We start from the raw sequence: 25,527 nt of genomic DNA, 5'->3' as shown, positions 1-25,527 counted from the left end.
CATGGGTTTATGGCCCACTAAAAAAGCTTTACAAACATGGATTAAATACCACTGGAAACCAAAAGGAAGCATAGAACTACATCTTGGGTCAAAGGGATTCTTTACCGTAGTCTTTGCAAATATTGAAGATAAGGACAGAGTGTTTGAAGGAGGACCCTACTTTTATGTAGCTGCAAGCCTGTATATGCGACCATGGGTTATGAATTTTGTCCCAGAATGTGAAACTTTTACCTCGGTCCCAGTTTGGCTTAGACTCTACTCTCTACCTTTGGATTATTGGCAACTGGAATCCTTATTTTCCATAGGAAATAAGTTAGGGCGTTTTTTCAAAGCTTCTGAGGCCACCGGAAGGGGAAAATACACATCCTTTGCAAGCATATGTGTGGAGATGGATCTTTCTGTAGCTCTACTGGATGAGGTAATCTTGGAAGTGTTTGATGAAGAATGGGTGCAAAGAGTGGATTATGAACACATTCCATTCAGATGTCGCAAATGCCATGAGCATGGGCACCTATTTAGAGACTCCCCTCTCAGTAAAATAGAAAACAAGAGTATAACTAACACCATGAAAGATACTAAAAGCTTTCACAAAGTGGCCCATAAAGGAAAAGGGAGCAAAAGGGGATCAAAGCCACTTCACACAAAAAGGCAACAAGCTAGTCAAAACAGGTTTCAAGCACTAGAAAAGGAAGAGGTGATAACAAAAGCAGATCAGGCCAAGGTAGGCAGTCCTGTGGAGGACGATAACGGAGAAAATGACGAGAAAACACAAAACATCAATAAACAAAAAGAAGAAATGATGAGAGACATATAACTAGAAATGGACCAGGAAATGACCCAGAGTGAGATGGATATGGAAGACCACGAAGTACAGGAGATTCTTGAGAAAGAGAATCTAGATCTAGAAGGATTCTTGAAACAAGGAACCAGGGAGGGAGTGGAATCGTTAGCTCCAGAGGAGTTCAATAGAGTTAAACAGTTGTTCATATGGAAAACTCAAACCACAGGGTTGGAAAAGCAAGGGAATAATGAAAGGTAGGGCAGCGAAGGTGTGAAAGCTATGAAAACCACACCAGGATTAGCACCTAGAAACCCATGAAAGAAAAGAGGCAGGAAAAAGAAGAACGAGATTCTGATGGAATGTGGAAAGCTAATGATAGACTCAGGCAAGATGAAAGACATATCCAGTTACTCCTTTACAAATATTTAATAATGAAGTTCACTTCTTGGATTATTTGAGGTCTAGGCAGTAAAAGAAAACAAATATTACTTAGTAATAGAATGAAACAAGCAGCTCCAGATGTGATCTCGATCCAGGAAACTAAATGTTCCATTCAAAAAATAAAAGAGATTCACAACAAATGGCTCAATAAATTTGAGTTTATGGAAGTCAAAGCAAAGAATATAGCAGGAGGCATTCTCACACTTTGGAACCCCCAAAAAATTGACATTATAGATGCAAAGGCATCTAGGGATTATCTTTCAGTGGTCATTCAACTTGTGGGAGATAAGGAAATCTACATGGTCACGAATGTGTATGGTCCCTAAAGAATGGATGGTAAACTCAAGTTTCTAGATTCCCTAGAGGATCTTAGGGAAAGACATGTAAGAATCCCTTAGATCTTGGGGGGTGATTTCAATATGATCAAATCGTTGTCAGAGAAAAAAGGGTGTACTAGAATTCTTAATAAATACTCTTGGGCATTTCAAACCTTCATAGACAATATGAAGCTAGTGGATATTGTTATGAGTAACGGTACCTTTACTTGGAACAATAAAAGAGGAGGAGAGTCTCAGGTGGCCTCCAAATTAGATAGATTCGTAATCTCAGAGGATCTTATGCTCAAGGATAAGGACATAGTTGCAAGAGTTCTCCCCTTTGGAGGCTCTGATCAATGGCTGGTGCATCTAGAAATTCAAGGCATTGTTACCCCCAAGAATAGACCTTTCAGATTTGAAAACATCTGGCTCTCCCACCCAGATTTTATGAACAACATAGCCAACTGGTGGGTAGAAGATTTGGATATCTAGGGCACAAGAATGTCCCTTCTTCAAAAAGGACTAAAACACATCAAACTCAGGCTCAAGGAGTGGAACAAGAAGGAATATGGCAATATTTTTGAAGCAAAAAATCTGTTGAGGGGAAAATGCAGGAACTCAACCAATCACTTATCATGGAGGGTTTAGATAAAGATAGAAGTGATCAGGCAACCAAATATCATCAAGAATGGGAGAACTTATGTAAACAAGAGGAGATTTTTTGGAGACAAAAATCTAGAGTGCAATGGCTAAAAGAAGGAGAACGTAACACTAGATTTTTCCACAGATCCACTATGGCACACAAAGCTCACAACAGGATTTCTTCAATCAAGGACGAGGGAGGTAACCTTCTCAATTCTCATGAAGAAATAGAATCAGTGCTGGTTCAACAATTTTGTGGTATTGCATAAGAAACATGTTCAAATAGAGAACAATCCATCAGGGTTATATCAAGACACATACCTAAGCCGGTTTCTAGAGAGGACAACTTCAACCTTAATAGACCAATATCAGAAGAGGAGGTTAGTGGGGTCCTAAAAGAAATGCAAAATGGTAAGGCACCAAGCCCAGATGGATTCAAAGTAGATTTCTTTAAAGCTTGCTGGAATATAGTAAAAAAGGACATTTTGAATGTAATTGAAGACTCCAGGAGGGACAAAACCATTTTGAAGGCGCTTAATACCACCTTTATCTCCCTGATCCCTAAATAGGAATTGGCTCAAACTACTGATAGGTTTAGACACATTGCCTTGTGTAATGTGGTTTACAAGATAATATCCAAAATAGTGGCCAACAGACTCAAACCTCTTCTTCCTACCTTGGTGTCAGTTGAACAATATGGATATGTGAAAGGTAGGCAAATCCTCAACAATATCATTCAAGCTCATGAGGTGGTGCACTCACTAACAATCAATAGGAAGGCTGGAATGATCATGCAATTGGATATAGACAAAGCTTATGATAAGCTGAATTGGACCTATATCAGAAAATTTCTCATTGCTTTTGGGTTTGATCACAACTGGCTCAGATGGGTAATGGCCCTAGTTACTTCTCCTAGCTTTTCAATTCTTGTTAATGGATCTCCCTCGGAGACTTTTATTCCTTCAAGAGGCCTCAGGCAAGGAGATCCACTCTCTCCCTTTCACTTTATACTCATGATGGAAGGGCTGGGTCGATCTATGAAGCATGCTAAAGTGGTTGGCAAAATCAAAGGTCTCCAACTTTCTGAAGATGGACAGGCCTTAACTCGTCAACAATTTGTTGATGATACCATGCTGCAGGGTATTCCCATGGTCAAAGAAGCTCTAGCTTACAAGCAAATCATGAGAGACTTTGTCATGGCTTCAGGTATGGAAGTTAATCTCTCAAAATCTAATATTTTTTTCTTTAACACTCACATTGTTATTCAGAGAAATATTTCCAGAATTTTGGGCTTTCAAAGGGAGATCCTCCCTTCAAAATATTTGGGAGTTCCTCTAACAGACAAACCTTTACAAAAGAACATCTGGGAGCCAGTGATCAACAAATTGTAGGATAAAATCAGGAAATGGGCTATTAGAACTTTAAACTTGGCTGGTAGGTTAGTGCTAACCAAGGCTGTCCTATAATCAATCCCAGTCTTCATGCTATCAGCTCTCCCAGCACCAAAAGGAATCCTGCAACAATTTAGAGCCATACAAAGAGACTTTCTTTGGGGCAAGGGGGAAGAAAGAAAGAAAAGGGCCTTGGTAGCATGGGAAAAAAATATGCAAACCTAAAAACTATGGAGGGCTTGGATTGGACGATCCTAAGATTCTAAGCAAGGTTTTAGGAGCCAAATTATGGTGGCGATGGGTAAAAGACCCAAAGGCTCAGTGGGCAATGATTTGGAAAGAAAAATATGCCAACACTTGGCAAAACAATGATCTAATAAGAATGTCCGAAAATATAAAGGGCTCACACATTTGGAATAAAGCCTGGGATAATCGGGGCTTAGTTCAAGGAAACAGAGAGGGAAACTTGGCCCTATCCTGGGAGGATAGATGGCAACAAGAACCTATATTGTTAAAATAAGACATGAGGGATCTCAAGGAAGAGACAAATACCAAAGGGTTATCTAAAGTAAAAGACTTTTGGGATCAAACCTACAATATTGGAAAATGGAGAACCTGCAGGAACTTTGATTTTAGGGATGATAGTCCCCTGAAGGCTAAAGCAGAGGATCTAAAGGAAATGTTAGAACAAAGGAAGATTTTGATGTCAGAGGGGCAAGACCAGCTAACATGGGGCAACAATAATGAGGGTTCCTTTCATCTCAAGGAAGCAAAACTCATTCTCCTTGACCTAGACACACAAGCTCCAGATAAGATTTGGCAAGACCTATGGAGACATCAAGGCTGGATGAGAATTAAACCCTTCATGTGGTTGGTTCAGCATAGGAAAATTCTGACCTGGGATAATATTAGGAAGAGGGGTGTCCTGCGGCCTTCCAGATGTCAGCTCTTTGAAGCCCAAGAGGAAACTATGAGCACCTTCTCAACCATTGCGTTTTCACCTCCAGTTTGTGGGATTCTTTTGCCACTATTTTCCAACAGACTGACAGGGACAAAGGGAGTATCATCAATACCCTAAACAAATGGAGATGAAACTTTTCAAATAATGAAGTTCTTGGGTCAGCATGTGCCATCATGCCAAGCTTCATTATTTGGAATGTCTGGAAAGAAAGGAACAATAGAATCTTCAAGAATGAAAAGAGGCCATTCCAATGCCTTTTTGAGCAGATCTTAAAACAACTCAAGGAAACGGTCAACACTATTGTGCGAAATCTCCCTAAGAAACCACCTTTAGTAGCTGATTTGAGAATTCTTAGTGTGTTGGGTTTGTAGGTACTTATTCCGCAAGAACTAGACAGGAAAGTAATCTCCCTGGAGTCTGAGCAAGATTTCTGGCATTCTCCCCCTAAGGGATTTTTGAAATTCAACATTGATGAGGCTTCAAAAGGCAACCCAGGCACCGCTGGTTATGGATGTGTGTTAAGGGATGAGAATGGAAGTGTCCTTTTCATATTCTACTGTCATTTAGGAAGAGCCACCAATAACATAGTGGAATTGATGGTTATGGAGCAATGTTTGGATTTCCTAGAACATGATAACCGATAAAGTGTGATTGTTGAAGCTAATTCTGAGTTAATCATCAAATCGGTTAAGAGGATCAGCTCGGGAACAAAACCAAAAAAAGTATCAAGGAACTGGAGGCTGATCCAGGGCTTTCAAAGGATTCAGCATCACATCTAGTGCCTTCGTACAATTAGCTTTAAACATGTACGAATATCAGCCAATAAATTGGTGGATCTTCTGGCTAATCAAGGTGTGATCAGCACATAGAATAGCGTGGCGATGAGCTGGCAAGAGCTGCCTTAGAGTAGGTTAAAATCGAACTGTCATGACCAGGCAGATGAAGATAGGATCGTGTTTCGGAGTAGAGCCATGGAGATGGATTCTAGTTGACTCAGGAGCTTAATGTTTGTCATATTTTCCACTGTCAGGTCTTTAGGGGGTTACAGGCCATTTTCAACCATTGTAACTTGGGTGAGCACTTTTTTACCAAATCCAGGTGGTTGCCAAATGGGTGGCTCTGGTTCTTCGAAGAAAGGCAGATTGGAGGGAGTCTTTTCCTTCCTTGGTTCTGGAAGAGAAGCGCAACGAAAGGTTGGAACCCGGGCACTCTCGGCGGCCACAACACCATTGGTTTTCCATCTGTGGACGATATACCGAGTCTGGGGCGGTTTTCTAGTGATTGTGGGCCTTGCAAGTGTGATATGGTATTTCCAATTTTGAAGTGATTCCATACAGCGGGCTATACATGGCGGTGTGGTCAGCTAGAATACCGCCCTCATTACACACTATTGTTCGGTGATTTTGGCCAGTGGGATATGATCCTCAACCGCCAGATCAAGCGAGGTGGATCGACAATTGGGGTTGATCATGTGGGTTGGTGGTCTAGGGGGGTAAGTTTCACGCTTCTTAACATTGTGAATTTTGCCACAGCCATTGGATTGGGTTAGTAGGCTCAACGGTGAAGATTAGAGGGGCATGTCAGGAAGATGGCGAGAAGCGTTATTGCTCTTTACTCTTGGCGGGATGAAAATTGTTCCTGGTGGGATACATAATGGTTTGGTCCACTCTACAAATTTGCGGGTTGGTGGGTCTCTCAAATATGATATCTGTTCAGACCAGTGCTTTGGCTTCGATGCGGCTTCAACGTTGTTTTGCTTTTAAAAGTTTAGAGGTTTGGTTTGTAGGGGTAGGGGCTTGTGCCTTGGGCCCGTTCTCTATTTGGTTTTTGGGTCTCTTCTTTGGTCCACAACTCCTCATGGATTGATGTAAATTTTATATTTTATTAATGAAAAAGAAGGTCTGACTCTTGCATTAGCAAAAAAAACTATAAAACAAGAAATATTTTACATTTGAAATCTATGAATTTAGAACCTTATACGGAAAAATTAATTAATGACATGGAGTTTTTCTAGAAGAATTTAGCGAGTGAGAGTTATTAAAAAATGATTAATGTGTTTTACGCTATTCCTTTATATGAACAATTTTTCAAAGTGAAATGTGACGGTAGAAATGTACCAACAAAATTCATGAGTAGTATTGTTTTTATGTAATAAAAGTGAGATGGTATATAGGTTCCACTAAATTAAATTATTTTATTATAGTTGTTGTAAGTATGGTATAATATATTCAGTTTTGATTTTGGGTCGATATTAGTTTGTTTTTTACCAAATATTTATGGCATTTATTCATAATTTAATATTAGGAATTCATTTTTCATTATTTTTTTTATTATTTAAATTTATTTATCTGTAATGCGAGTGGTTGAGGTTTTATTATGGGTTGTTTAGTAACTTCCATTTCTATTACCTACTAATTTTTTTGTTTAAGTTTTATTTCCATTTTATTTAACTTTATGGTTTTTTTCATTTTATTTTTTCTATTATTTATATCTTCATGAATTATATTTTTTTTCACAATATTTTCAATTTAAAATGACTCAAAATGACTTTTTTCTATTATTTCTATTTTCATGAATTATAATTTTTTCACAATATTTTCAATTTCAAATGACTTAAAATGACACTTTTTCTATTAGTTACACTTTTTTCTTTTTCTTCTTCTTCTTTTTTTTTTTTTTAACTTTTTATTTTGATTTTTATCCCTTTTCTATTATTTCCATTTCCTTGAATTATATGTTTTTTTCCATATTTTATGAGAAATTTTAAATAGGAAAAAATATTTTTAAAACATTTTGCAATATATTTTTTTTTGTTTTTTGTCCTTTTTTTGCCCTTTTTTTTCTCTATTTTCAATATCAATTCTTTTAGTCATAGTTTATTTTTTTTGTTAATTTTTAATTTGACTTTATTCTTTTCCATTTACCTTTGTATAATTTTCGAATCAACAACTATACAATAAAACTTCCATTTAAATGAATATAATTAAAATAGTAAAAAACAGTTCTAACAAGAAGAAATTGACAAAATTTAAACAAAAATTGAGTGTACTTTTCTCCATTGTCTTATATATACCAATCTCATCCTCCATTCTCCTTCAAATCTTAAAGACTTATTGTCATTATTGCAGACATTCAAATATTATACATTTGGAAAATGACGACTTGTCAAGTTGAAGTCTGCAATCTTTGTAATGTTTATTTATTTATTTTGATTATTGTTAAATTGCAGATTTCTATTAATCATTATTTTCATATTACCTTGTGTCACATACCCCAGTAACCTCGCATGTAAAAGCAAGGAGTTAGAATTTTTCTTATACAAATTACCCACAAGTAATTATCAAATTCACAACTCCACAATTCCTCATTAAACATTAGATATAATGTTCATTAGTACATCAGGTAAATTGCAATAGAAGACAGTAAGTTGCATAACCATTTGCATAACCATTAACCACCACTGTGGTAGTGTAATAACATAAACTGTCTCATGAACCTTTCATCCATTTTATGATTTTCCTTAACCATATTAAATAATCACGTACTAGGACATTATGGTTATCACATCAAATAAACAAACATCATCATCAGGGATTCAACATCATCCAACTAACACAAAAGGAAATCACACCATTGAACACCAATATACCCTAGAAACCCCGTAGGGTGAAAACCAGCAGACGTTTAATCTTATTATTAAACGCTCGTGAGGGTTTTCACCCCTCACTCAATGGATTATAAGGGATTCCATCCCTTAACCATTGTTATAAAATCATTACAATGATTTATCATTAAGTTGTCACATAACTAGCTAAAAGATAATACATTTTCCATGAAACCCTTTTCCTACATACCGCCACATGCAACATTCTTTGTGGTATGATTGTTCTAGCAACGGATGATCCTGCAACTCAAACTCATCTGCATAGACCATTAATCCTTTTCCTGCCACAATGTTAAACATCTCTTTTCTTTGGCACCAACCGCCATCATTTCCTGTCAATGTTGTCATCAACAAGCTTTGGTGACAAGATTAGATACAATATTAATGAATCAATAATAAACCTATAAAAGAGATCTTTTAACATCTACTCATATGCATGAGCAAGCATGACATACTATTTAACTAGTACATATACTCAAGTAAATATTGTTTTACCTCCACAATGTTTATTCACACTAATGCATAATTCGCTTTAAGAGATTTAACTCATTAGTTCTACTAACATGTATAACACAATCATTATATCTTCATACATGTAATAAATTGTTGTTTCTATGCTAAAGCACATATGTTCTTTTCACATAGTTATTTTCGAGAACTCAACATAGTTTCTCTATCATACAAAGAACATAAAGTTCTTATATCACAATGACTATTCTTTGTGCATACATTAGCTTATCATAATAGCCCTTCTTTAATATATGTAACACATAGTCTCTTCACTAGAATACTACCATCATTTCATGTAACAAATCACATACTTCTTTCTTAAACGAAGTCATTATAACCCCATTTATTTATCTTCCTATAAGTAAGTTCCTCATGCTTTCTCTTTCAAGAAAATTTTGGGAATACCCATCTTTATGCATAAAAATCAAGAAACAATAACAAGGTTAACTTACCCTTTTTATGCACCAGACTAGAAATCGACCCAACTCATCTAGCAAGACAATCTTTTCAAGAGATTAATATTTCAAAGAAGGTTAACTTAATACTTTTTGTACGTACACCCAAAATCATATTTCCAATTGTCACAACAGCTACCCTTATGTGCATGCAACATGTGATTTTCCTAACACAATTACTTTTACTTTAATGCACATAATCTTTTCATGAAACAAGTATGGATTCTTGATATGATATTAACACTATTCATATGTCTTTTAAGGAAGAAACCTCTATTTTTTTTTCCAAGAAAACTCTCATAAAAGCCTTCATATTCATACATGAAGTATGCACTCTTTTTCCGAAAAGAAACTATAGAAATGAATATCTATGTGCCTAGAAACACATCATTAGCTAATTCTATCATGCATGTAATGCACAATTTTTTCACCTAAGCTTAGAAATTAGCTAGTATCCCAATGCAATTAGCATATATCATTTTTCAAGAAAATTTTATAAAAATACATATTTTAATTCAAGAAAACTTGGCCACTTTTCACGCTATGTCCTCAGCACGTTTATATGCATCATCTTCTTTTCTCAAGAAGATATTTTGGCTATATTTAGCAAGGATTTTATTCCAAGAGAAATGACAAGAGACAAGCATTTCACACACAAGACTCACATGGAGTCTTTCTAAGAGGAACTACCTATTTTCTTTACAAGAAAACATACAAAATAATCAATCTTTAACATATTTTCTTTACCAAGAAAACATATTGTATATTCAATCTTTTACTGCATGCACTAACATATTTTTCTTTACCAAGAAAACATATAAAATAATCATTCTTTTACTGCATGCATTAACATATTTTCTTACCAAGAAAACATATAATTTAATCATTCTTTTACTGCATGCATTAACATATTCTCTTACAAGAAAACATATAAATTAATCATTCTTTTACGGCATGCATTAACATATTTTCTTACCAAGAAAACATATAAAATAATCATCTTTTACTGCATGCATTAAAATACTTTACTTTAAAGCATATCGTAACATCAACTCAAAGGCAGCAAAGAAATCAAACAATTTGACATCTATTGTGTCTATCATAGCTGAGCTTATGCAAGAGTTATCCCTTTACCTTTTAAAAATTGTAGAATAATATCAAAGGCTTTAGAGAATTGAGTTATGAATGTGCACCTTTTTCGCAGACTTACTGGTGAGCTTCTTGGCAAACATATTCAATAATTGCTTCCTGCTCCTTCGTATGATAAGCTGCTTCCGGCTCCTTTCCAGAAGCCAATCGGCTTTGCCTGAAGCAAAGCAGGGGTTTAGCGCCAATCTTTCTTGGAGAAAACGGCCAGGACGCGGCTCCGACTGTAATTTCTTTTGTTTTCGAAGTGTATTTCACCGCTTAATGAGAATGTGCAAATCTTTCTGGTGCTGCAAAACCTGCGCACAGTAAACGCTGGTTCACCTCAGCATTCTTTGCATCCATCGCACATCAGAAATCAATTTACCTTATGCTCTGCAATACCATGGCAGAGAATAAAATTTCTGAACTAAAGATCCAGGGAAGCCTTCCAATATCTTTAACACTGTGCATCACTCTGCCATTAGAAATCGATCAACCTCTACCGAGCAATTGCAGGGCAGAGAACATAAATTCTCCACTAAGCATTCAGGGAAACTATCCCTAATATGGAAAACAGAAGAATCAAAACACAACCACCTTAACATTCCGGCATTTGAGGCTTCTCCTACAGTCTCGAGCTCAAAAAACCTCCAAAAGAATAAACATAATTCGAAACTACTTCTGATTGTTCATCTCCGACTTCAGTTGGGAGTGAAAAACTCTCCCCCCCTAAAAACTGGAATGCAAACAGGATTATTCATGGAAAAATTCCCCTCCATCAGTTTCTCGCATATCAAGAATCAATTAATAACTGATTCGTAACTATTTCTCAACTGTTTAATCATGCCGAGTTATTACGGTAGGGATGTTACACCCTGCATGTAGTAATATCCCATGGAGTGACAAAGGCACTTGTGCCCAACCACTATTGTGATGTCCAAATCTGATTAATAGGTGGAATTTTTGGTAAATTATTGTAGATTACTCATAAAAGTTATTATTTAAATAATGGATGGGCAGTAAATTCATTTTAAAAAGAGTTTCAGATGGAATAAATGAAGTATCTAAGGGGAGGACGTCTCTTCTTGCTTGTAATTTCTTTTAGTCAATAGTAATTTTTCATTTTATATGGTGATGAGTTTTATTTTCAATTTCACACTGAGCATGGAATAATTTATTCAAATCATGTATTTAGAAACTGTGAAATTACTTTTAGTCAATAGTAATTATTCATCTTATATGGTGATGAGTTTTATTTTCAATTTCACAATAAGCATGGGATAATTTAATCAAAGCATGTATTTAGAAACTACGAAAGATTAATATTTCACTGGTGTTACAGTGATAAACAAAGTTGTTTTAGCTAATTGTATTTTTTTTTTTGAGGTAGATAGCAAGTTTTTATGTAAATTATAGTTTTCAACACTTTTTCTATAAAAGAGAAGCCACAATGTAGGTAGGATTTTAGTTGCCCTTTTGAACTAGATTTCAGCAAATTGGTATAATGTTGGTTTGCTAAATTTTCTCAAAATAGTGAAATTTATGATTTCCTAAAAATTTTTTTTTTTATAAGTGTTAAGTTTTGTCTTTTAAATTTTAAAATCTAAATTATTTTAAAATATTTTTTTCAAAATGTGGAAGAGCTTAGAGGAGAATTTTGTATTTAAGTTTAACGACACAAAAGTTTTAAACATGTTGTTAGTTTTTGTTCATGAACATTGACTATATTTTTACAATAATAATACTGAAAAAGATACAAATTTTAATATTGGTATTACATTGATTTTTTTCTTTTGCAGTGTATGTTTAACAATATATAGAAGTTTTACTTCAAATTTGGTATCATCCTAATTTTTTATTTCTTATTGTAAGTCTAGTAATATACAAAAAATTTAAACATGTTTTTTTTAGTGTTGCAAAATATCTAACTTTTTAGATATTATCATTTTACCATGTTAATATTGAAACAACACGAACTTCAAATTGATATTACCTTTTTTATATATTAGATTTTTACCATAATAATACAGAAGAACTTAAACTTAATTTTTTATTTTGTATTGAGAGTCTTACATCTTTGAAAATGTATGATTGTGCACTACTTCCCACATAAATGGATTAATTTGTTTGCATGACTCTTGATTAATGTTTTATCATAATAATACTAAGCCATAGTAGCTTCAAAACTGATATTATTTTAAATTTTTAAATAAATTTCTAAAGAGATAAAAAATTAGAATAATGGAAAATTAATATACAACATATATTTTATAAATGTGTTTTTCTTTAGTATTATTATTTAACTTATTTTTTGTTTGTTATGTTTTCTCAAAACAATTAGGTTTATAATTTCCTAGAGTATATTTTAATTTTTTTTTACAAAATGTTTGGATTTGAAATCTTACAATGGAAAGTGTCTTTCAAATATTTTTTACAAACTATATAGGTTAAAAGAGGCATTTTGTGTTATAAATCTAATAGCTTACACACTTTTAAACATATTTCCATATTTTTTTTTAGAATTGTAACATTTAGTTTTTACACACTTTTTTCCCAAGGAAATATGGTAATTTTATTAAAAATTAAAATTACATGTTGTATGTGCTCTAGAGTGTTAAATTATACGAGTTGAAGTTAGTGCAGGAAAAAAAATCAGTCACATAAAGAAAACCTAGAACAATGAAGAAAACCACCACTGGGACCAAGTAAAAATACTTAGTTACCCCTTCTTTTCTTCTATTCCTCCTTCCCACAGCCTCTTAAATTAACAGTGGCATTTACAATGGTTATCTAATTTTCTTCTATCATTGAATTTCCATTATCTGGGTTTGAGCTCTCAAATGTATATGTTCATTTGTACCCTCCCATTTACACACTTACCAATGCATGTTTGTGCTTTAGTCATACATAAAAAAATTATTAATTTAAAAATATAATTATATAAAAAAATTATTTAATTAAATTTCTTATAGAAATTGAAAATTTATTTTTAAATATTTTTATTAGTTTTTATTCTTTTAAAAATAAATATATTAATACTATATTTTTTAAAATTGTTTCCTTTTATATTTGTATTATAATAACAAGTTGTTAAGTTATAAATTTATTTTCTAATTAGAATTTTTTTTTTCAAAAGTGAAAATATATTTTTGATATTTCTGAAATAGATATCAAAGGATATTATCTTTTAGGTCAATTAATAAACATTTTAGCTTAACCTTCAAAATATGTTTTAATCATATGTAAAAGATTTATTAATTTAAAAACATAATTATATAGAAATTATTTAATTAGATTCCAGTTATAATAAATTATGAAAATTTATTTTTAATTATTTTTATTATTTTAAAAATAAATATATTATTAATAAAAAGATTACAAATATTTATACAAAATGATATCTCCCACACTTTATCTATGCAAAATTCATTTTTAGTTATTTATTGTTTTTTTAGTTGAGTTTAGCTATATTTAAGCTAAGCGGCAGGTACTAGCTACTATGTAGCACTTATTTATATTGTTGAAGTAACTTACTAGTTTATTATTAATTAGAAAAAAAACTTAAATTAAAAAGATAAAAGCTTTAATAAATTATGTTTAGTGACCAAAGAAGTAATGCAACTTAGCATAAGAAAAGCACAAAAATTAATGAACAAATTATGTATGGCAAGATGAGGAGTATTCTCTTCAAAGTCAATAGCATAGAAAAATAGAGTGTGATATGCCATATGATTGATGTCCATCTTCTTTAGTGCTATCTTCTGATCTAATTGTTTGGCATGTAGTTGGATATTATCTAATTGGATCACAATGGCTCATATTCGTTATTTCATTTAATGTGAAGCTTTCCCATAATTGTTTTGACTTACCAATATAAGTCCAAAATCTTGAATTACTTGATATATTTTGTTCTATAGGTTCTATAGTTTCATATATCTAGGACTCATTATGAAAACTACTTGAAAATTTCTTGGTCATGAACAAAAATCCATTACCAATGCGGTTTAATTTCAAATAAATATAATGGATGTTGTAAATATAAGAGGGATACAATAGTTAATTATGTTCTTATATTATCCAACCTCATGGTAGGAATTAGTGAGAGGTCAATGATGATGGAAACTTTGATTGTAATTGAATTTTCCCATGCCATTATAAATGAATAGAGAAAACAACCCAAGAAATGATCATGAGAAAAGCACAGATAAAATATACATGAAATTTAGCAAGGACCATAGAAACCCCAAAACAAATGAGAACAAAATGAAAAAACCATAGAAACCTAAAAACTAGAAAACAAAACCATAAAGAAGGAATTGAAAAGTAAGAGGAGTTATCCCTTAATGCCTATTTGAGATTGAGACTCACATCTAACAAAAATATAAATTAGCTAGTGAAATGGAGGACTTTATTCAAATAAAAGTTTAATCACGATCCAAAGTTTCATCACAATTGTCATCATTTATGGTTCGGTATGGAAACCGAGTGAATAAAACTTGTAACCATGACTTATAGTTTCATAATGATATTGCAAACCTAGTCATAACCATTCATGCTCTAGGGAGTTCTTATTATGTAATTATAGATTATATCTTTTCATAGGTAAGATATGAAAATCTATCCATCACCAAATTGTAAAGAAAGTGATTTTCAATATAAAATTATAACTTTGTAGAGATCCTAATTAGATATGGTATAAACACATTTGTTTAACTTCAATGTCTTTTTTGAAAGTGTTAGGAATACTTGATTCAGTTAAAGATTTAAGGTTGTTATGTTGGCATTGGTGGTTTTAAACATGTGGTATTGGTGACCCATGGTATTAGATGTAGTTACTGCCTTTAAAATGCTTGGAGATTCTCCACTCCAATGTGATAGAGTTGAGCAAGGAACTCACTTGGTTAGGGCTAGAGTGTTGGTTAGGTTGGCTACATCTAAGCCAAAATATTATAGATATACTATTAGGATCGATTTTCTCTAGTTATGATCTTTTAGAGTAAATCATTATGTTAATGGTTTATTTGCATTATTTCTATGTATTATTTGTTATTAAGGTAAAATAATTTTTTTCCTAAGGAAAGCCACATCAATTGATTTATTTTAGTAGTTAGTGTATGAAATGAGGGCTTTGGATAGTGCTACAACTCTCCCCTATTATTACATTAGCATGACTTAACCATTATTGCTACAAGATTGTGACTCCATCTTCGTTTTTTTAGTGTTATCGCACTACCTCTCTATTACAGTGTTGTGAGTTCACCATTCCTATTATAATGATGCAAATCCATTTTACTATTATAGAGATGTAATTCTACAACACCATTATATATTATGCCCTGATATGATTCCATGTGTCTTATAGGACTTCATGTCAAATTGGTGGGCCACCTATTAAACAAAATACTGAATAGTTTAGGAAAAGGATGAGGAATTTGAGCTATTATGATTGTTCAATTTAGAGAACATCATTTGAGAGTGATGAACAAATAGAATGTGAGGAAAGAATGTGTAACCACCATTTCCTTCACCCTTTAAGGATTCTCAACCTTAGGAAGATGTTACATATTTGAACCAATCTCCAAGGATTGTCATGGAGATGGGGTTACCAAAAACTTCATTCTAGCAAGTCTCTGGAATTTAATTGTAACACTACCTTTTCTATAATTTTGTCGAGAGCTTTCTAGAAGTATAGCATTTATATCAATATGAGTTCTCTATCGAAATGTATGATTGTCCACAGTTTTGACATTTTAGAAGAGGCCATACCATCACTTGTCACCACATGGCACCCACATGGCCTTTTCTAGATATTGTTGGAATTTCCATACCATAACAGATGGGCCCATTGTGAACATACATAGTGGAGATTTAGGTCCGCGTCACACCGAAGCATTTGCTCTTGAAGTGATTGCTACTATAGGTTAATAAGTTATAAAATATAGTGGTGGCACTATTCTGGTGATAAGCTCCCATTTCTGGAAACATGGTTGAACCATCTCTATGTCATGGGCATTCCCATTACAAAGTTATTATGGAATTTGTGATAACTGGTGAGAAATTTGAGGGTTTAATGTTGAAACCGTCAACCAAGCTCTAACACCTCCACATTCTGTCTATGTCTTAGCGTCATGTTTTTTGCCTTACCTCACTCTAATCCAACCTTAATTAAAATTGTCAACAGTTGAGGTCTAATAGTCAAATAAGCCCACCACCCACTTCAAAATGTTATCTCAGGTCAACCGTCCCCACTTGACCTTTCCAATTAAAAGATTTTGGAGTCCAAATGACCTAAATGCCTAGTAGTAGGTACTGATCGTTAGGGTTACACCTCAGACCCACAACATTAGTTGAACCACTCTAATTATTGACCCATTGATATTGGTCATCACTTACTTGGTTTATTCTTTGAAGGGTATTCTGGTCCAATGGCATGGTAGCAAGGGTCCATTGGACCAACATCTACCATCTGTAACGCCCCCTCCTCCTTGGTCCACCCAAGCAAACAAGAAGTCGGTAAACATGTGATGAGAGAGGTTAATATAAGGGATTCAATCTCCTTGGTGACCTTAAGGAAATGGAATCGAAGGAACTCATCAAACAAACCCATCCACATCAACAATTACACCTCCAAGAGACATGTGAGCCACTCAATCATCATGTCCCTGGGTCCCACTGATGTTTCAAGTCTCATAACTCAAAGTGGCTCTCATGCTATAGTTAATACATCAACTAAGAACTCATAGTATCTCACATAGGCCTATGTTTCAGCGACTGTGGACATTTCTCACCTAACTTGTGCCACCAAGCCCAAGATTTGGGCCACCTTTCTAGCCCACAATGTCGACCTCTTCCCAGAACTTGCTACAACCTTCAAAATCCATAAAATACATGATAAAAATGTTGATAAATCAAAATCAACCTCAGGACTAGGCATGAGCATCCCAAACCAGGACTGACATTCTGTCAAACACTTGGCATCAATGCAATCTATGGGTCTAGGATACAAGACAGAGCATAAATGACTGAAAGAACTTATGAAACATAATCAGAAGGATGGCCTCCTTGTACATTGGACTATTATATCATCAATTATGTCTTGCATCCATCCATTTAAAAATTACAAATAAATACATGAAATAACCATGACATGAACCAATCACATAACCATGCTTATAACTAGCATTAAACTGATATGAAAACCATTAAATCTAGATATAAACTAGTACTAAAGTAAGAGAACTTAGATTTTATTAATCATAGGTAAATCTAACAAGGTTCGAGACTTCCACATACCACCTGACGATAGACATGGCTAAACCAAATCTCTCTTTCAGCCACTCACCCACCTGCCATATTCTAAGCATGAATGTGGGATCTCATAGAACAATAAATCAAAGAAAAAACAAGGAAATCAAAAGTTTAAACCACCTCCACCCTCACCAAACCATGATCACACCAAAACCGGTGCTCTAATCACAACCGAATGGAACTTGGAATGATGTCTGGAATCCATCACTATCATTTCCCGCAATCCAATCCCAGATCACTAGGCCCTAAATCAAGACCAATATCTTAGGTTTTACCAAAATGTAAACCCATTTCACTAGGCCCTAAATCAATACGTCTCCCTCAGGCTTTATTGTGTATCCCGCCAAAACTTTTCAATGGAATCCTAGGCCTTTGGGAATGAACCTTGATAGCACCTCTGCCTAGGATTCCGAAATCCATCCAGCAAACCAAATATCAAAATTGAGATAAACATCCCAACACCATGGCATCCATAAAAAAGAAAGGCTAGGATGAAAACAATTGTCATAAACCTGAAAAACCATGCCACTGACAATAAGAGAACCATACACCTGAACATGAAAATCCGTGCATTTCCAAACTAGCTAGGAAATCACAAATGCAAAAAGTTACCTGCAATTATCCCTGTTGAAGCTGCTAGATCCTGCTTTTCTTCCTTGCTCCTTGATTTCCTTCCTTTCTCTTTTCTTGCTTTCCCTTCCCTGATCCAAAGCTAGAATTCTCAAAGAAAACTCTAAGTGACCAAGAGTGATTAAGAGAGAGAGAATAATGAGAGAGATCGAAACTTGAACTGAAAAAGGTTACCAATTGATCCTCAGAAGCCTTTGTATTAATGAGGCCTCTATTTTCTTCATTTTCCCTTATTTTTCCTTCAATTTCCTCCTCACGTGCAACCTATGACCTTTTACCTTTGTTTTCTCATCTTTTCCTTTATTTTCATTAATAAATGTTGCAAAATGCCTTTTTCCCTTTTGACATGTTTGCCAATTTTCCTTAGCCAAAACACAAATCTAGTGATGCTAACTAGGATATCTTTGCCCAACATTTAGATTGGAATACATGTCCCTTAATTGTGGTCTTATTTTTCCTTTATTAGCTTTTATTACATGAAATTTTCACGAGGGATGTTACAGAAACCTTCCCCCTTGGGGAACACCTTCATCGGTGTTAAACAACACCATGACTTGAGTCAAATAATTGAAAATTAAGCACACTTACCATGGATTTTTATAACTTAGCTTGTTTCATTATTTATAATGAAAGACTCACTCAAAGAAAAACATCATGACAACATGACAATATAATAACCATAATAATATGATACCCATACCACTTATTGGAGATTTATAACTTAGCTTATGAAAGTATTTACATCCATATACATATACAAATATATATCAAAACATCAAAAAAACATATACCAACATCAAACCAAAACTGCTTTGCCTCAACGAAAAAACAATGAAGGATATAGGGCCCGCATCTGATCTACCATTTCCCATGTAACCTTTTCAAGCCCAAATTTCCTCTACTACACTATAACTTACTCTATGGCTCTGCTCCTGAGCATGAGATGTTTATGTTGCAATATGCACTGAGGGTCCAGATGGAAGTCTCCTTCTTTCTCCACGTGCAATACAGACCAATCAATAACATGATCAACATCTTTTTTATACTTCTTAAGCAATGAAATATGGAAAACATCATGGATTTTCACTGTTGGAGGCAATGGAATTCGATATGCCACTGGGCCAATCCTCTCGAGGATCTCGAAAGGCCCACAATACCATGGTACCAACTTGGCACATGAACCAATCCTCAAAGATATTTTCTTGGGCTTGATGTGCAAATAGACATGCTCCCCAACCTAAAACTCCTTGAACACCTATGTTGATCTACATAACTCTTCTATCTATCCTATGCTGCCTTCAGATTCTTGTTTGTAACCTGAATTTCCTGCTCCATGCCTGCCAACATGTCTAGCACAACAAGTACCATGTTCACTAGATCATTCCAGCTGATGGGAGTGTTACAACTTCATCCATACAATGGCTCGAAAGGACTTGTCCTCAATGACTCATGATAACCATTGTTGTATGAAAACTCAACAAATTGAAGATACTCCTCCCATTTATTCTATTGGTGGATCACGTACATCCTCAACATATCCTCTAAGATCATGTTGACCCTCTCTATCTATCCATCTATCTGTGGATGATAAGTTATGTTGAAGGCCAACTCTCTACCCAAGCCTGCAAATATCGCCTTCCAAAACTTGGAAGTGAGCTCTGCATCCTTGTCTGACGCAATCTTCTTTGGAACACCATGCAGTCTCACTATCTCTCTGATGAACACTTGTGCTACCTCTGTGAATGAATATGTAGTCTTTATTGGAATGAATTGAGCTACCTTGCTCAATCTGTCAACCACGACCATAATAGAGTTATGTTTCTTTACTTTCCTCAGAAGAATTGTGATGAATCCATGGAAATGACCTCTCATTTCCATTTTAGAATATCTATAGGCTATAATAAACCATATGGATGCTTACATTCCTCCTTGATTTGCTGATAATCTAAGCATCTAGCCACGAACTTTGCCACTTCCTTCTTCAGATTTATAGAATAGTAGAACTTCTTCATCACGGTCAATGTCTTTTGATATCCTAGACGACTCGAGTATGTCTTGGTGTGAAATTCCCTCAAGATAAGATTCTTGAGCTCACTGCAATTCAGTATGTAGATCTTGTCTCTAAATCTCACCAAAGCATCTGTCGTGAGATGATAGTTTGCATCCTTATCACCTGTACTTGTACCTGCACCTATACTTGTACCTATACCTGTTCTTTGTTGTAACTTGTGGATAATCTCCATGTATTTTTCATCTTGTTTTCCTGCCTACAAGATTCTATCATGTAACTCTGTTGCTTAAGAGCTACAAGTTGCTATGTGATTTACCTCTACCTTCCTGCTAAGATCATCTACAACCTAATTCTCCTACCCTTTTACGTATCTAATCTCGAAGTCAAACTCACTAAGGGTATCCAACCATCTAGCTTTCCACGAATTTAGATTTGGTTGATCAAACAAATACCTGAACCCACTGTGATTGCTCAGCAATGTAAACATCCTTACAGGAAGATAATGCCTCCTGATCTTCAATAAATGTATAATTGTTGCTAGCTCAAGATTGTGTGTTGGATATTTCTGCTCATACTCATTTAGTTTCCGTGACTCATAGAACACTACCTATCCTTCTTGCATGAGAAATCCACCAATTCCTCTCTTGCAAGCGACTATACACAGTAAAAATGCCTTCTCTAGATCCACAATCTTTAGCACTAGTGCATGTGTCAACAACTTCTTAACCTGCTCAAAACTAGCCTCACATTCTTTTATCCATTCAAACTTCTTACCTTTCTGCTACAATGATGTCATAGGATATGCAATGCATGAGAAGTTCCTGATGAACCTCCTATAGTAGGCTACAAATCCCATAAATGATTATACCTCATCCACATTCTTAGGATTTTCCCACTCCATAATATCCCTTATCTTTTCTGGATCCACTATTATGCCATCATTGGAGGTAACATGCCCCAAATAATGTACCTCCATTTGAAAGAAGTTGCACTTGCTAACTTTAGAATACAACTGATGCTTTCTTAGCAACCTCAACACTGCTGCTAAATGTTCGGCATGTTCTTCCTCATCCTTAGAATATACCAGTATGTCATTAGTGAATACAATAACAAACTTGTCCAGATAAGGGCACAACACACTATTCATCAAATGCATAAATGTAACTGGAACATTAATCAAACTAAATGGAACAACAACAAACTCATAATGCCCATTCCTAGTCTTGAATGCAGTCTTGAAGATATCCTCTTACTTAATGCATACTTGATGCTATCCTGATCTCAAGTGATCTTAGAGAACATTGTTGCTCCCTTTAACTGATCAAACAAATCACCAATCCTTGGCAAAGGGTCTCTGTTCTTGATGATTACTTTGTTTAGATGCCTACACTCAATGTACAATCTAATAGTACCATCTTTCTTCTTCATGGACAACATTGGTGCACCCCAAGGGGATACACTCAACCTAATGTACCCCTTGTCCAACATTTCATTCAGCTACAACTTTATCTCAACCAACTCAGATGTGCTCATCCTGTAAGGTTATTTTGATGTTAGAGCTTCCCCTGGCACCAACCCAATAGAAAATTCTACCTCGCTATGAGGTGGCAACTCTGTAATGTCCTCAGGAAATACATCCTGAAACTGCTGCAAAATTCGGTATCTTCTGAACACATCTGCATCCTCAACCTATTTACTCTTGTCACTAGAAATTTGTACTAAAAACATCATGCAACGTATTCTACAACTAGGCTTAGCCTATATAGTGGTAAGAATCCTCATTGATGTAGGCTTCTTCTTCACTTGCAAAGTCCTCTTTTCCCCATTATCATCGAAACACTCAATGCCCTTGTCGAAGCAATGCACTTTGGTTCTCTGAAGGTATACCCAATCCATACCCAAACGCATACGATATGATCCCAATGGAAATACGTTCAAATGTGTTGATGTAGGTAAACCATTTAGCTCAAATGCAAAAGCTCTTACACAATGGTGAACTCATTTATTTGTACTTGTCACAACTATACCAACCAAGAGTTTGCATGCACTTATTTTATCAAACCACACTTATCCACCAGGTCAGAATTAATATAACTATAGTTAGATCTAGTATCAATGGAAATAGAAACAACTTGATCATAAATCTTACCATCCATCTCAATGATCGATGCCTGATGATCCACCTGCCTATTGTCCACAACTGCATAGATTCGAGGAATTTTGTGAACAACATCACCAAATATATGTGCCTCCTTAGCGTTGTATATCTTGAGTCTACAACCACTATGATATTGCGTACAATCCCTCTTACGATGATCCTTACTACATATCTAACAATGCAATGGTTCCCTATCACCACCTCTAGCCTGCTTCTCTCCACATCCCTTCTCATTTGTATTGAATCTCTTATAAGGAACTGGATTTTCTTTCTCATGTGAAACTTTAGGTCTTCCTCTCTTTGGTGGCCATTTTCCTTTATCTTTTTCATTTATTTTCAAGTCATGATTGGTCTCAACTTTGCACTTCGATTGCTCATAACAATGCTTCAACTTTCAGATGGCCTCCTCCAATGATCTAGGCTCACAAACTAAATCTGGTCTTTGTATGCAACTGGAAATCCACTGGTTAATCTCTGGACCTTGGGCTTCTCCTCCCTGAGATAAGGCACATATCTTAACAGCTCCAAAAATCTCCTATTATACTCATGATATGTCATAGAACCCATATACAACTCATAAAACTCCATAGCTATGTCATCATAATACCACTCTGACAAACATTTCTTCTTGAATATTCTTTCACATGCATGCCAAGTAAAATCCTCCTCATCTATACCTTTAAAATTCTTCATGTATTCCCACCAAATATCCTCTTTACCTTTGAGACTGAAAGTGGCTATATTTCCTTTCATGCTTTCTGAATAATCATGCAATCGAAAAATTTCTTCATACCAAGCAACCATGCTTCTGCATCCTATGATTTCTTCATCTCTCCATCAAAGGTAGGTAGCTTTTCCTTCTTAAACGCATATGAAAAGCATCCCCTATCACTCCTCCTGTAAGGATGATGACAATGACGATCATGACATCTATCAGAACCAAAACTAGAATAGTACCTGGGTCGATGACCTCTCCTATATAGAGTGTCCAATAGCCTAAATAGGAGACCTGCTACCATATGCTCCATTATTTCCGTCCTCATTTCCATGTCTCATCCAAAGTGGTCCCTCTCACTGCAAATTTAAAAAACTCTAAAGTAGTATCGTATTCACGTCTGCTTGTTTCTCTTATGTCTGCATGATTTTGTCATTGTCTACTTGGAAGCTCCTTATTTATTCCTTCAGGCTTCTCAATGTGTCTGTTAGGTCAAAAGAGTTCCCCACACCACACTACCCATATGATGCATAGGGAGATTCTATGTAATCTACCACCTTGCTATCCATTTAATCTCTTTCTTGCAAGGCATACTATGTCAGCTAAACCAAATCATAATAAAGCAATGTACCTTAGCATAATTCAAGGAGGATAACTTGTCTTCAAGATCATCAAATCAACATGATACATGTATAACATAATCATAAGAACATGTAGACATATATCAAATAAGTGTATCAATGCATAAACACCATTCTGGCTAGGGCCCAGTCATTAATCCAAGCCCATATCAAAAATTCATGTTGTGACCTCATGCATGACAACAACCATTACTCCATTTCACATATTGCCACATGCAACTATCAACATGCATAAGCAATGCCTAATTAACTACACATACGTATGAACGCATGTAGTTGAGCATAAGTGATCAATTCTTATAATCAACCTGCCAGACTGATACATGTAACCAACACATTCAAGAATGCACCTAACATACAAGTATATACTCAAGTGATATATGATCAACATGTAAGTGACATATAACCATCTCCAACTAGTCATAAACTTCCGACAATACATCCCACAAAATCACATCAAGATCCTCATGACAGCCTTACCACAATCATGATCAACATGACGGAGTGGAACAAGCACATGGAATGCAAGTGTAAGAGACACACATGAAACTAACATGCATGTATGACCAAGCATATTCACCCAAGGAGAGTGAAACCACGCTCGGATACTAATCTATAACACCCCCTCCTCCTTGGTCCACTAAAGCAGCTAACTAGCTGGGAAAACATGTGATGAGAGAGGCTAATATAAGGGATTTAATCTCCTTGGTGACCCTAAGGAAATTGAATCAATGGAACTCATCAAACAAACTCATCCACATTAACAATTACACCCCTAGAAGACATGCCAGCCACTTAGACATGTTTCCCCTGGCTCCCACTGATGTCTTAAGCCTCGTAACCTCTCTTGATATATGAAATACAATGACCAGCAACTCAAAGTTGCTCTCATAGGCCTCTGTGCCATCTACTATGGACTTTTCTCAGCAGACCTATGCCAGCGACCCCATGATTTGAGCCACGTTTCTAGCCCAGAATCTTGGCCTCTAGCCAGAAATCGGTACAACCTTCAGAACCCATCAACGACATGATAAGAATGTTGATAAATCAAAATCAACCTCATGACTAGGCATGAGCATCCCCAACTGGGATTGACATTCTATCAAACACTTGGCATCAATGCAACCTACAAGTATAAGATACAATATAGAGCATAAATGACTGAAAGAAGTTATGAAACATAATGAGAAGGATCACCTCCTTCTCCCTTGGGCTATTATATCATCAATTAGGTCTTGCATCCATCGATTAAGCAATTACAAATAAATACATGAAATAACCATGACATGAATGAGTCACATAACCATGCTTATAACCACCATTAAGCCATATAAATATGAAGAATATGAAAGCCATTAAATCTACATATAAATAAGTACTAAATTAACAGATGTTATATTTTATTAACCATAGGAAAATCTAACCAGTTTTGAGACTTCCAAGTACCACCCGACCATAGACATGGCTAAACCAAATCTCTCTTTTAGCTAGCCACCCCGTACGATATTGCAAGCATGAATGTAGGATCTCATAGAACAACCAATCCAAGACCAACCAACCGAATCTAGAGGCTAAACCACCTCTACTCTCACCAAAGCGTGATAACATCAAAATCGATGCTCATATCACAACCGAACCAAACTTGGAATGCCATCTAAAATTCATCACTATCCTTGAGGAATTTTCTATCTCATTGTCTCTCAGGCTTTACTCCAATCCAATACCGGATCGCTATCCCTAAACCGAGACTAGTCTCTTGGGATTTACCACGATC

This window comes from Pinus tabuliformis, chromosome 5_1 (genome assembly GCF_031772625.1).
Source record: "Pinus tabuliformis cultivar Carrire ecotype Pingquan chromosome 5_1, CPIR1, whole genome shotgun sequence".
Taxonomy (NCBI): Eukaryota; Viridiplantae; Streptophyta; class Pinopsida; order Pinales; family Pinaceae; genus Pinus; species Pinus tabuliformis.
This window is presented reverse-complemented; position numbering follows the sequence as displayed.